General features: G+C 37.7%; 1 pseudogene across 1 annotated transcript in view; it reads left to right on the plus strand.

Moving 5' to 3' along the window:
* The window catches only part of LOC308337377 (shugoshin 1-like), a 56565-nt pseudogene extending 44350 nt beyond the window's left edge, over positions 1-12215 (plus strand). Inside the window, exon 3 of the transcript in view lies at positions 10657-12215. The product of the transcript in view is annotated as a shugoshin 1-like (transcript). The remainder of the gene's footprint in view (positions 1-10656) is intronic.
* Positions 12216-13393: the final 1178 nt, after the last annotated feature.

Here is a 13393-nt window from a genome sequence, read left to right on the forward strand (position 1 = left end):
AGGCATTATTCAGATCACTGTTGCCATGCTCATTGTCTCTAGGCTTTTGCCTGCCTTCTCTCCAGGAGCAGCCCAGTGCCTTCCTGATTTTATTCCAGCCAAGCCTGCTGACCTTGAAAACTCCAGGGTTTAGGGAAGTGGGTTGGGCCGGGGTCTGTCCAGGTCTTCTGGAGGAGTGGCACACAGCACTGGAACTAATGTGAGCTTGAGAGAGAAGGGCAGTCTCACCAGAGCACATTTTTGTGGGACTTGATGTTACCAAGTTAGGCAGCCTGTCTCAGCCCTGAGCTGCTTCCCACAGGTGGCTCTGTGTTTAAGCTGGGGGGTGGGGGAGGGAAATGGTGCCAGCCATCTCCTTTGTTCTTGGAGAGGAGTCTCCCTGAATGCTGCCTTTCAGGGAAGCACTTTGAGAGGAGTTGAATAATCTCCTCCCACTGTGCCCCAGGCATTCTTCAGATCACTGTTTCCACTCTGTTTGCCCCCAGGTTGTTTGCCTGCCTTCTATCCAGGAGCAGCACAGTGCCCTCCAGGCTAATATCAGCAAAGACCACTGTCATTTAAAACTCTAGGCCTTAAGCCCTGCTGGTTGTAAGGACTCAGAGAATTCAGCTCCTTTCACTTTCCAAGCCAACTGCTTTGGGAAAAATGCTTTCCAGGTGCATTCCCCAGTATGCTCCTCTATCTCTTGCCCTTTTTCTCCCCAACTGCTCCCTCCCCTCTGCATCACCAGGACTCCCTGTATGCCCCACCTTCTATGTGGCCTCTTCTCTCCCTTCGGTTGTGGAGTTTGTTCTGCCAGGGTTCAGATTGAGTTTTGGGAGTATTCAGGATGAGTTTAGAGTTATTTAGTGGTGTTCACGGAAGAGATGGGTCTGTGGACCTCCTACTTCACTACCATCTTCTTGATTCTGATTATTTGCTTTCATTAAAAAACCTTCTCATTTAGACATAGTCTCACTTAATTATTTGTGCTTTTATTGCTTGTCCTTTAGGTGTCATATCCAAAAATAATTTCTAAGATCAATGTCAAAGATATGTTATCCTATGGTTTTATTTTTGTTGTTGTTATTGTTGTTGTTGTTAGAAATTTTATGATCTCAGGTCATACCTATAGTCTTTAACATATTTCAAGTTAATTTTTGTGAGCATAAATAGTGGTCCAGTTTCATGTTTTTGCATGTAAACATACAATTTTCCTGGTACCATTTATAGAAGAAATGATCTTTGGAGTGCCTGGGTGGTTCAGTGGGTTAAAGCCTCTGCCTTCAGCTCAGGTCATGATCTCAGGGTCCTGGGATCAAGTCCCACACTGGGCTCTCTGCTCAGCAGAGACCCTGCTCCCCGCCCCCCCTCCCCCCCAGCCAACCTATCTGCCTACTTGTGATCTCTCTCTGTCAAATAAATAAATAAAATCTTTAAAAAAAAAGAAAAGATGATCTTTTCACCATTAAATATTCTTGAACCCTTTGTCAAATATTAGTTGAACAGATGTGCATGAGTTTATTTGTGAACTCTTGATTCTCTTCTATGTCTCTATTTTATACAAATAGTATATTGTTTTGATTACTATAGATTTATAATATAGTTTAAAATCAGGAAGCATAATGTCTCCTGCTTTGTTCTTCTTTCTCAATATTCTGTTCACAATCTTCTGTGGTTTCATATAAATTTTAGGATTGTTTTCTTCTATTTTTATAAAAAATTACTTGAATCTTACAAGGTTGGCATTCAATGTGCAGATAACTTTGGGTAGTAGAGATATTTTAACAATATTAATTCTATAAGCCATGAACATGATATATCCTTTATTTATGTCTTATTCAAATTCTTTCACCAATGTCACAGTTTTCAGTGCAGAGATCTTTCACCCCTTGGGTTAAATATATTCCTAAAGTATTTTCTTTTTGAAGCTATTATAAATGGGATTGTTCCCTTTATTTCTTTTTGAGATAATTTGTTGTTAGTATATGGAAATAGTATTGATTTTTTAAATGTTGATTTTATATCCTGCAACTTTATGGCATTTATTGATAAGATCTAAAACTTTTTTTGGTGGAATCTTTAGGATTTTCAATATGTAAATCATGTCATCTGTAAACAAAATTAATTTTACTTCTTCCTTTGTGATTTAGATGCTTTTTGTTTCTTGTTTTTATCTTATTGCTCTGGCTAGGACATCCAGTACTATGATAATTTAGAGTGGTGTGAGTGGCCACTCATATCTTGTTCTTGATCTCTTAAGTGGAAAATTTTTCAACTTTTCACCATGAAGTATTATGTTAGCTGTGGGCTTGTCATATTTAGCCTTCATTGTGTTAAGGTACATTCCTTCTGTACTTAATTTATTGAGAGTTTTATTAGAAATGCATGTTGAATTTTGTCAAATGCTCTTTCTTCCTCTGTATAGGTGATAATTTGATTTTTTTAACCCTGAACTGAAGGTCTTTTTATGATTGAAGTATAATTGAAATATAACATTATATTAGTTTCAGGTACACAACATAATGGTTCAATATCTGCCTACACTGCTAGATAATCACAACAATAAGCCTAGTAATCATTTTTCACCATAAAAAGTTTAAATTTTTTTGTGATGAGGAATTATAGGATTTACTCTCTTGGCAACTTTCAAATATGCACTACAATGTTATTGACTACAGTTACTGTGTTGTACATTACATCTCCATAACATGTATTTTATATTGGAAAGATTTTACTTCTTGACCCCCCTTTACCCATTTCACCCAACCCAAAGCCCTTTCCACTCTAACACCCACAGTTCTGTCCTATCAGTGAATTTTGTTTTGGTTTTAGATTTCTCATATAAGTGAAATATGGTGTTTGTTTTTTCTCTGTCTGACTTATTTCATTTACCATAATTCCATCAAGGTCCATCAGTGTTGTCCCAAATGTCAAGATTTCATTTTTTTTAATGACTGAATACTATTACATTGCATTTATATACCACATCTTTGTTATCCATTCATTCATTAATAGACACTTGGGTTATTTCCAAATCTTGGATATTGTAAATAATACTGCAATGAACATAAGGATGTATATATCTTTTAGAAGTAGAGTTTTCATTTTATTTTTCCAGATAAAAGCTTAGTGGTAGAATTGTTGGATAAGATGGTAGTTCTATTTTTAATTTTGTGGAGAAACTCCATATTGTTTTAAATAGTGGTTGCACCAATTTAAATTCCCACCAACAATGCATGAGAGTCCCCTTTTCGCCACATTTTAGCCCATACTCATTATTTCTGGTCTTTTTGATATTAGCCATTCTAACAGATGTGAGGTGGTATCTTGTGAATTTGATTTGCATTTCCCTGATAATTAGTGATGTGGAGCATTTTTTCATAGGCCTGTTGGTCATCTAGATGTCTTATTTGCAAAAAAGAAATCTATTCAGGTCCTCTGACAATTTTTCTTTTTTTTTTTTTTTTTTTTTTTTTTTTTTTTTTTTTTTTTAATTTTTTATTTGACAGAGAGAGAAATCACAAGTAGGCAGAGAGGCAGGGAGAAGCAGGCTCCCTGCTGAGCAGAGAGCCCGATGTGGGGCTCGATCCCAGGACCCTGGGATCATGACCTGAGCCGAAGGCAGAGGCTTAACCCACTGAGCCACCCAGGTGCCCCCCTCTGACAATTTTTCAATCAGCTTTTTTTTTTTTTTTTTTTGCTATTGAGTTCTGTGAGTTCTTTATATATTATCTTCATTAATCCTTTACCAGATATGACTTGCAAATATTTTCTTTCATTCAGTACATTTCTTTTTAAAAAAAAAATTTAATTTGACATAATAGAGCAAGAAAGCACAAGCAGGGGAAGTGGCAGAGGGAAAAGGAGAATCAGGATCCTTGCTGAGCAGGGAGCCCCATGTGGGGCTTGATGTGGGGCTTGATGTGGGCTCAATCCCAGGATCCTGGGATCATGACCTGAGCCGAGGCAGATGCTTAACTCACTAAGTCACCCTGGTACCCCTTCAGTAGATTTCTTTATCATTTTACTTGATGCTTTCCTTTGCTGAACAGAAGCTTTTCAGTTTGATATAATCCCTTTTGTTTATTTGTGTGCGTTTGTGGGTTTTTTGTTTTGCTTTGTTTTGCCTTTCTTTTAGGTCAGGTACAAGTTGCCAGAACCAATGTCAAGGAGCTTATTGTGTGTATTTTATTCTAAGAATTTTATGCTTTTTAGGTCTTCCTTTTAAGTCTAAAACATTTGAGTTCATTGTGTATGATGTAAGATAATAGTCTAGTTTCATTCTTTTGCATGAGGCTGTCTCGTTTCTCCAACACCATTTACTGAAGAGATTATATTTTCCCCATTGTATATACATAGATTTTTTGTCATAAAATTCAAGTGAGTTTATTTCTGAACTTTCTATTTCCTCCATTGATTTTTGTGTCCATTTCTTGACAATACCATACTGTTTTAGTTACTATACCCTGTAATACAGTTTTAAATAAAGAATGTGATGCCTCCAGTTTTGTTCTTCTTTCTCAACATTGTTTTGGGTATTCATGATGTTTATCAGATACATGCAAATTTTAAGATTTTCTGCTATTTCTACGGAAAAATGCCACTGAAATTTTGATAAGGGACAGTAGATGGAACCTAGACTCAAATGGTCCAAAACATGGGATGCAACACCTGGACAGCCTCACAGAACTTTGGAATGTAAGAAGGAGGGCAACAACTGTGGCAGAAGTACTGGGCAAGCAGAAGATGGCCAAGGAAAGGTCCCTTAAAAAGTCCTTTCAAAGGGGAAGAGTCAAGATGGCGGAGAAGTGAATCCAAAGCAATGCGAAGACGGACCGTGGGGGGAGGGGCCGGCTCCCAGCAAGAGGCGGAGCAACAGAGCACAAAATCGGGACCTTTAAAAGTCTGCTCCATGGAGGGACATCGCTCCAGAGGCTAAACTGGGGGGAAGCCCATGCGGGGTCAGCATAAACCCAGGTCCCACGGGGTCACAGGAGGACTGGGGGTGTCTGAGTGCTGCAGAGCTCGCAGGTATTAGAGCGGGGAAGCTGGCTATAGCGACAAAGCCAAGGTGTGAGCTCTCAGCCTGGGGTTACCTTGTGCCAGTCGCAGGCTGGGTGGGCTTGGATCGCGGCCAGAGGCCACAGAGACAGAAACGAACGGGCGCTTGTTCTCTAAGTGCCAGCAATTGAATGCTTTACTACAGGTGCAACAGGAGGTCAGGGAGGCAGAGGCGGTTGGGTGCTTTCTCTGAGGGCGCACTGAGGAGTGGGACCCCAAGCTCTCGGCTCCTCTGGGCTGGAGACTGGGAGGCCACCATCATCATTCCCATCCTCCAGAACTATACAGAAAGCGCTCAGGGAAAAAAAGCTCCCGAAAGCAAACCCAAGAGGATTACTTAGCAGGGCCCCTCGCAAGGGCCGTGCAATTCCGCCTGCGGCAAAGACACTTGAGAATCACTATAACAGGCCCCTCCCCCAGAAGATCAACAAGAAACCCAGCCAAGACCAGCTTCGCTTACCAAGAACTGCGGAATTTCTAGAGGAGGAGAAATCAAATCTTATCTGGACAAAATGACAAAGCGGAAAAACTCACCACAGAAAAAAGAACAAGAGGCAGTACCAAAGGATGGGGAAATAATCAATACGGACATTGGTAATATGACAGATCTAGAGTTCAGAATGATGATTCTCAAGGTTCTAGCCGGGCTCGAAAAAGGCATAGAAGATATTAGAGAAACCCTCATCGGAGAGATAAAAGCCTTTTCTGGAGAAATAAAAGAACTAAAATCTAACCAAGTTGAAATAAAAAAAGCTATTAATGAGGTGCAATCAAAAATGGAAGCTCTCAAGGCTAGGATAAATGAGACAGAAGAAAGAATTAGTGACATAGAAGACCAAATGACAGAGAATAAAGAAGCTGAGCAAAAGAGAGACAAACAAATACTGGACCATGAGGAGAGAATTCGAGAGATAAGCGACACCATAAGACGACACAACATTAGAATAATTGGGATTCCAGAAGAAGAAGAAAGAGAGAGGGGAGCAGAAGGTATATTGGAGAGAATTATTGGAGAGAATTTCCCTAATATGGCAAAGGGAACAAACATCAAAATCCAGGAGATGCTAAGAACGCCCCTCAAAATCAATAAAAATAGGTCCACACCTCGTCACCTGATAGTAAAATTTACAAGTCTTAGCGACAAAGAGAAAATCCTGAAAGCAGCCCAGGAAAAGAAGTCTGTAACATACAAGGGTAAAAACATTAGATTGGCAGTGGACCTATCCACAGAGAACTGGCAGGCCAGAAAGAACTGACATGATATATTCAGAGCACTAAACGAGAAAAACAAGCAGCCAAGAATACTAGATCCAGCTAGGCTATCCTTGAAAATAAAAGGAGAGATAAAGAGCTTCCAGGACAAACAAAAGCTGAAAGAATTTGCAAACACCAAACCGGCTCTACAGGAAATATTGAAAGGAGTCCTTTAAGCAAAGAGAGACCCTAAAAGTAGTAGATCAGAAAGAAACAGAGACAATATACAGTAACAGTCACCTTACAGGCAATACAATGGCACTAAATTCATATCTCTCAGCAGTTACCCTGAATGTTAATGGGCTAAATGCCCCAATCCAAAGACACAGGGTATCAGAATGGATTAAAAAAAACAAAACCCATCAATATGCTGCCTACAAGAAACTCATTTTAGACCCGAAGACACCTCCAGATTTAAAGTGAGGGGATTGAAAACAATGTACCATGCTAATGGACATCAGAAGAAAGCTGGGGTGGCAATCCTTATATCAGATCAATTAGATTTTAAGCCAAAGACTATAATAAGGGATGAGGAAGGACACTATATCATACTCAAAGGGTCTGTCCAGCAAGAAGATCTAACAATCTTAAATATCTATGCCCCTAACATGGGAGCAGCCAACTATATAAACCAATTAATAACAAAATCAAAGAAATACAGGGACAGTAATACAATAATAGCAGGGGAGATTAACGCTCCCCTCACTGAAATGGACAGATCATCCAAGCAAAAGATCAACAAGGAAATAAAGGCCTTAAATGACACACTGGACCAGATGGACATCACAGATATCTTCAGAACATTCCATCCCAAAGCAACAGAATATACATTCTTCTCTAGTGCACATGGAACATTCTCCAGAATAGACCACATCCTGGGTCATAAATCAGGTCTCAATCGGTACCAAAAGATTGAGATCATTCCCTGCATATTTTCAGACCACAATGCTCTGAAGCTAGAACTCAATCACAAGAGGAAATTTGGAAAGAACGCAAATACATGGAGACTGAACAGCATCCTTCTAAAAAGTGAATGGGTCAACCAGGAAATTAAAGAAGAATTGAAAAAATTCATGGAAACAAATGATAATGAAAACACAACGGTTCAAAATCTGTGGGACACAACAAAGGCAGTCCTGAGAGGAAAATATATAGCAGTGCAAGCCTTTCTCAAGAAACAAGAAAGGTCTCAAATACACAACCTAACCCTACACCTAAAGGAGTTGGAGAAAGAACAACAAAGAAAGCCTAAACCCAGAAGGAGAAGAGAAATCATAAAGATCAGAGCAGAAATCAATGAAATAGAAACTAAAAAAACAATAGAACAAATCAAAGAAACTAGGAGCTGGTTCTTTGAAAGAATTAATAAGATTGACAAACCCCTGGCCAGACTTATCAAAAAGAAAAGAGAAAGGACGCAAATAAACAAAATCATGAATGAAAGAGGAGAGTTCACAACCAACACCAAAGAAATACAAACAATTATAAGAACATACTACGAGCAACTCTACACCAACAAATTTGACAACCCGGAAGAAATGGATACATTTCTAGAGACATATAAACTACCACAACTGAACCAGGAAGAAATAGAAAACCTGAACAGACCCATAACCAGTAAGGAGATTGAAACAGTCATCAAAAATCTCCAAACAAACAAAAGTCCAGGACCAGACGGCTTCCCAGGGGAATTCTACCAAACATTTAAAGAAGAATTAATTCCTATTCTCCTAAAACTGTGCCAAAAAATAGAAATGGAAGGAAAACTTCGAAACTCATTTTATGAGGCCAGCATCACCTTGATCCCAAAACCAGACAAGGATCCCACCAAAAAAGAGAATTACAGACCAACATCCTTGATGAACACAGATGCGAAAATTCTCACCAAAATACTGGCCAATAGGATCCAACAGTCCATTAAAAGGATTATTCACCACGACCAAGTGGGATTTATTCCAGGGCTGCTAGGTTGGTTCAACATCCGCAAATCCATCAATGTGATACAATACATTAATAAAAGAAAGAACAAGAACCATATGATACTCTCAATAGATGCTGAAAAATCATTTGACAAAGTGCAGCATCCCTTCCTGATTAAAACTCTTCAAGGTGTAGGGATAGAGGGCACACACCTCAATATTATCAAAGCCATCTATGAAAAACCCACCGCAAATATCATTCTCAATGGAGAAAAAGTGAAAGCTTTTCCGCTAAGGTCAGGAACACGGCAAGGATGTCCATTATCACCACTGCTGTTCAACGTAGTACTAGAAGTCCTAGCCTCAGCAATCAGACAACAAAAAGAAATTAAAGGCATCCAAATTGGCAAAGAAGAACTCAAACTATCACTCTTTGCAGATGATATGATACTATATGTGGAAAACCCAAAAGCCTCCACTCCAAAACTGCTAGAACTTGTACAGGAATTCAGTGAAGTGTCAGGATATAAAGTCAATGCACAGAAATCAGTTGCATTTCTTTACACTAACAACAAGACAGAAGAAAGAGAAATTGAGGAGTCAGTCCCATTTACAATTGTACCCAAAACCATAAGATACCTAGGAATAAATCTAACCAATGAGGCAAGGAATCAATACTCAGAAAACTATAAAGTACTCATGAAAGAAATTGAGGAAGACACAAAGAAATGGAAAAATGTTCCATGTCATGGATTGGAAAAACAAATATTGTGAAAATGTCTGTTCTACGTAAAGCAATCTACACATTTAATGCAATCCCTATCAAAATCCCATCCTTTTTTTTTTTCAAAGAAATAGAACAAATAATCCTAAAATTTATATGGAACCACAAAAGACCTCGAATAGCCAAAGGAATATTGAAAAAGAAAGCCAAAGTCGGTGGCATCACAATTCCAGACTTCAAGCTCTATTACAAAGCTGTCATCATCAAGACAGTATGGTACTGGCATAAAAACAGACATATAGAGCAATGGAACAGAATAGAGAGCCCAGAAATTGATCCTCAACTCTATGGTCAACTAATTTTCGACAAAGGAGGAAGGAATGTCCAATGGAAAAAAGACAGCCTCTTCAATGAATGGTGCTGGGAAAATTGGACAGCCACATGCAGAAAAATGAAATTGGACTATTTCCTTACACCACACACGAAAATAGACTCAAAATGGATGAAGGAACTCAATGTGAGAAAGGAATCCATCAAAATCCTTGAGGAGAACACAGGCAGCAACCTCTTTGACCTCAACCGCAGCAACTTCTACTAGGAACATCGCCAAAGGCAACAGAAGTAAGGGCAAAAATGAACTATTGGGATTTCATCAAGATCAAAAGCTTTTGCACAGCAAAGGAAACAGTTAACAAAACCAAAAGACAACTGACAGAATGGGAGAAGATATTTGCAAATGACATATCAGATAAAGGCTAGTATCCAAAATCTATAAAGAGCTTATCAAATTTAACACCCAGAGAACAAATAATCCAATCAAGAAATGGGCAGAGGACATGAACAGACATTTCTGCAAAGAAGACATCCAGATGGCCAACAGACACATGAAAAAATGCTCCACATCACTCGGCATCAGGGAAATACAAATCAAAACCACAATGAGATACCACCTCACACCAGTCAGAATGGCTAAAATTAACAAGTCAAGAATGACAGATGCTGGCGTGGATGTGGAGAGGGGGAACCCTCCTACACTGCTGGTGGGTATGCAAGCTGGTGCAACCACTCTGGAAAACAGTGTGTAGGTTCCTCAAAAAACTGATAATAGAGCTACTCTATGAACCAGTGATTGCAGTACTGGGTATATATCCTAAAGATACAAACGTGGTGCTCCAAGGGGGCATGTGCACCCAAATGTGTATAGTAGCAATGTCCACAATAGCCAAACTATGGAAAGAACCTAGATGTCCATCAACAGATGAATCGATAAAGAAGAAGTGGTATATATACACAATGGAATACTATGCAACCATCAAAAGAAATGAAATCTTGCCATTTGTGATGTCGTGGATGGAACTAGAGGGTATTATGCTTAGCGAAATAAGTCAACTGGAGAAGGACAACTATCATATGATCTCTGATACGAGGAAGTGGAGATGCAATGTGGGGGTTTGGGGGGAGGTAGGAAAAGAAAAAATGAAAGAAGATGGGATCGGGTGGGAGACAAACCATAAAAGACTCAATCTCAAAAAACAGACTGAGTGTTGCTGGGGGGTGGGCGGATGGGAGAGGGTGGTGGGGATATGGACCTTGGGGAGGGTATGGGCTATGATGAGTTCTGTGAAAGGTGTAAACCTGGCGATTCACAGACCTGTACCCCTGGGGATAAAAATACATTATATGTTTATTAAAATAAATAAATAAATTTTAAAAAAGTCCTTTCAAGTCAGTCTTGAAGACATAAAGTAATGGATGAAAGAGAATAGGAATAAAAATTTGCCAGAGATGGCAAATGAAAGTCTTTTGTAACTGCACCATGCCAAATATTCTCTAACACTTCTAGACTGCAAAAACAAAACAAAACAAAACAAACTACCAAGACAACAACAGAATGTTAGTTTTAGCTTTGGAAAATGAAAAATCTGAAGTGAGAGAAGCCCAAGATATCATCCTCCAACTGAGAAAAGAATGTTACTACTTCACATGTCAGCTACATGCATTGAAAGAAAAACTTCACACCAAACAGAAGAAACTGTTCAAAACTAGAAATTATGTCCCTCTGGAATGGACTCCAATAGTGACAACAACCCTGGGCATTTATTTGTAAGGATATACCACAAGTTCCTCTTTAGGAAGCTCAATTTCCAGGACAAAGAGAATCATTCCAAATAGAAGAGCAAACACCTATTTTTCAAGATAGACTGGGATTTGATTTAGATTCAGATGAAGATAAATCTGTTGATAATGTCTTACCTAGAACTTTTTCTGTCCTTCAAAGTTTAAAGAAACGTTTTAACAATCTATGTCAGTTCAATACCTTGGATGATTTTAAAGTCAGTCATTTCTCAGTGCAGCCTTTTGAATCTGAAATAATTAGATGTGTAGACCCACTAGTAAACAAGAACATACCTGAAAACAGAACAAAGTGTCAATGAAGTAAGGATCAAATTAACTTATCACCACTGTTGATTGTCTCAGGAAGACCTATTAAAACAAAAGAAAACATTTTAGAATATAAGTTTGAACAAACTAAAAGTAAGCATAGAGGTGCAGAAGGAAGAAAAGGAGACTGGAAAGCTAATAGAAAGAGAAAATAAAAATCTGTATCAAAGTATAGTGGAGCAAATGTAAAAATTAAAAAAAAAACTTTCAAAAAAAAAAAGTTGGATGAATCTGTCACTTCCAGTGACGTTTACAATTTTAATTTGAAAGATGGTATTCATCTCACTCCTTTCTGACAAAAAAAAAAAGCAATGATTCTAACAGAAAAGAAAACAACAATGAATTCGAAGTGAGTATCTGTGAATCAAGTGGTTCAAGAGATTATTCCTATGACCTCTATTTGCCCAGTTGCAAGTACAGTCTTGAATCAGATAGGAGTACAGTTGCCACATCTCAACCTAAAAACGCACTAAAATATAGGGATGAAAAAGAGATGGAAGATTCTAAGCTTACATAAACTCCTATCAGTGCACTACCTAAAACTAATCGCTCACCTCATTTTAGCCTGAAGGATATCACCAATGTCTCCTTGCATCCTATAGTGAAAATCAGAAAAATTCTCTTTCTCCAAAAAAGAAAACTCAGCAGTGTCTCTGTCTAAGTGCAGGTGGGCAGTCAGTATGAATTATAAGGAACCCACACCCACTCAAAACTTACAGATTTGTGTTTCTTGAATTCTCTGATTTTCAAACAGAAAATGGATTCCAGATGCTGTTCTAAAAGTAAAAATATATGAAGCAAATACAGTGAAGTGTTTGTTGGATGCTGTTTAAATTCGTCCTACAATAGCTCCTATCTCTCCAAGAGAGAATCTCTAAGATAGTACACAACAGGGTTGGACTGTTGTCATGGAATATTCTTTGAACTATAGATCACAAAAATTTCTTCAAAACCATACTTCAAATGTGATAATTTTTTATACCATTAATAAATTTCATTTATTTTTCCTTTAAATATAAATAACAGGACCTAAACTCTCTTTCTTAAACTGCCCCAAAACTCTTAATTTTACTCAGAATTTATCTTCTACAAAAGTTTTTAGAAATGAATAATCAAATTAAGATGTTTTAATTACAAGCTTTTGGTGTCTTTATTTCTTCTGTAAGTGGAAAAATGCTAGAATGAATGATTTTTGGATACAGGCCAAGGATCTTTTGAAACTCTTTGTATAATATTGGAATAAATAAATCCTTGATATGCACAGTAGGGTATACCTTAAATTGTTTGTGGATCCCTTATACCACTGTTCTATTTAAAATTTCAAGTAAAATGTGAGATCATTATTAAAGAATTAATGGTTGCTTAGGCTCAGGGAATAGGTAAGTGAATATCAAGCTCTATGTGTACATTGTTTAGTGATACTTCAGCAAAATCACAAATTGTTACACCTTGGACTTTCAAGATAGTTCCCTAATTAGTGGTTACCATGCTGGGGTCAATGCAGATATAGAACATTTCCCTCACCACAGAAATCTCTCTGTTGGGTGATTACAAATTAGGTGTCTTTATACTTTTAATATTTCTGTATTCTTGCTGCAGCATTTATCCATAGACTGTTAAGAATCGTTTTATATTTTAACAATTTACATGAATATTATATTGTAATTTTTTCTTGCAACAGACTTTTAATTAACCATTGTTTTTGAGATTTATCCATGTTGGCAGATGTAGATTATTTTCATCATTGTACAGTATTTTATTATATAAATAACTTGTACTTATTCTTTTGAGAGATAAATAAACGAAATTTTGTTAGGGATTGCACTGAATGTGTTAATTACTTTTGGTGGTATGGAAATTTTAACAAAATTAATTTTTCCAATCCGCAAACATGGAATACCTTCCTATTCATTTGTGTCTTTTATTTCTTTCATTAATGTCTTGTTTTCAATATGCAGGTCTTTTACCACCTTCATTGAATTTATTTTTAGGTTCATTCTTGTTTATGCAA

Source organism: Martes martes (genome assembly GCF_963455335.1).
Source record: "Martes martes genome assembly, chromosome: X".
Classification (NCBI taxonomy): Eukaryota; Metazoa; Chordata; class Mammalia; order Carnivora; family Mustelidae; genus Martes; species Martes martes.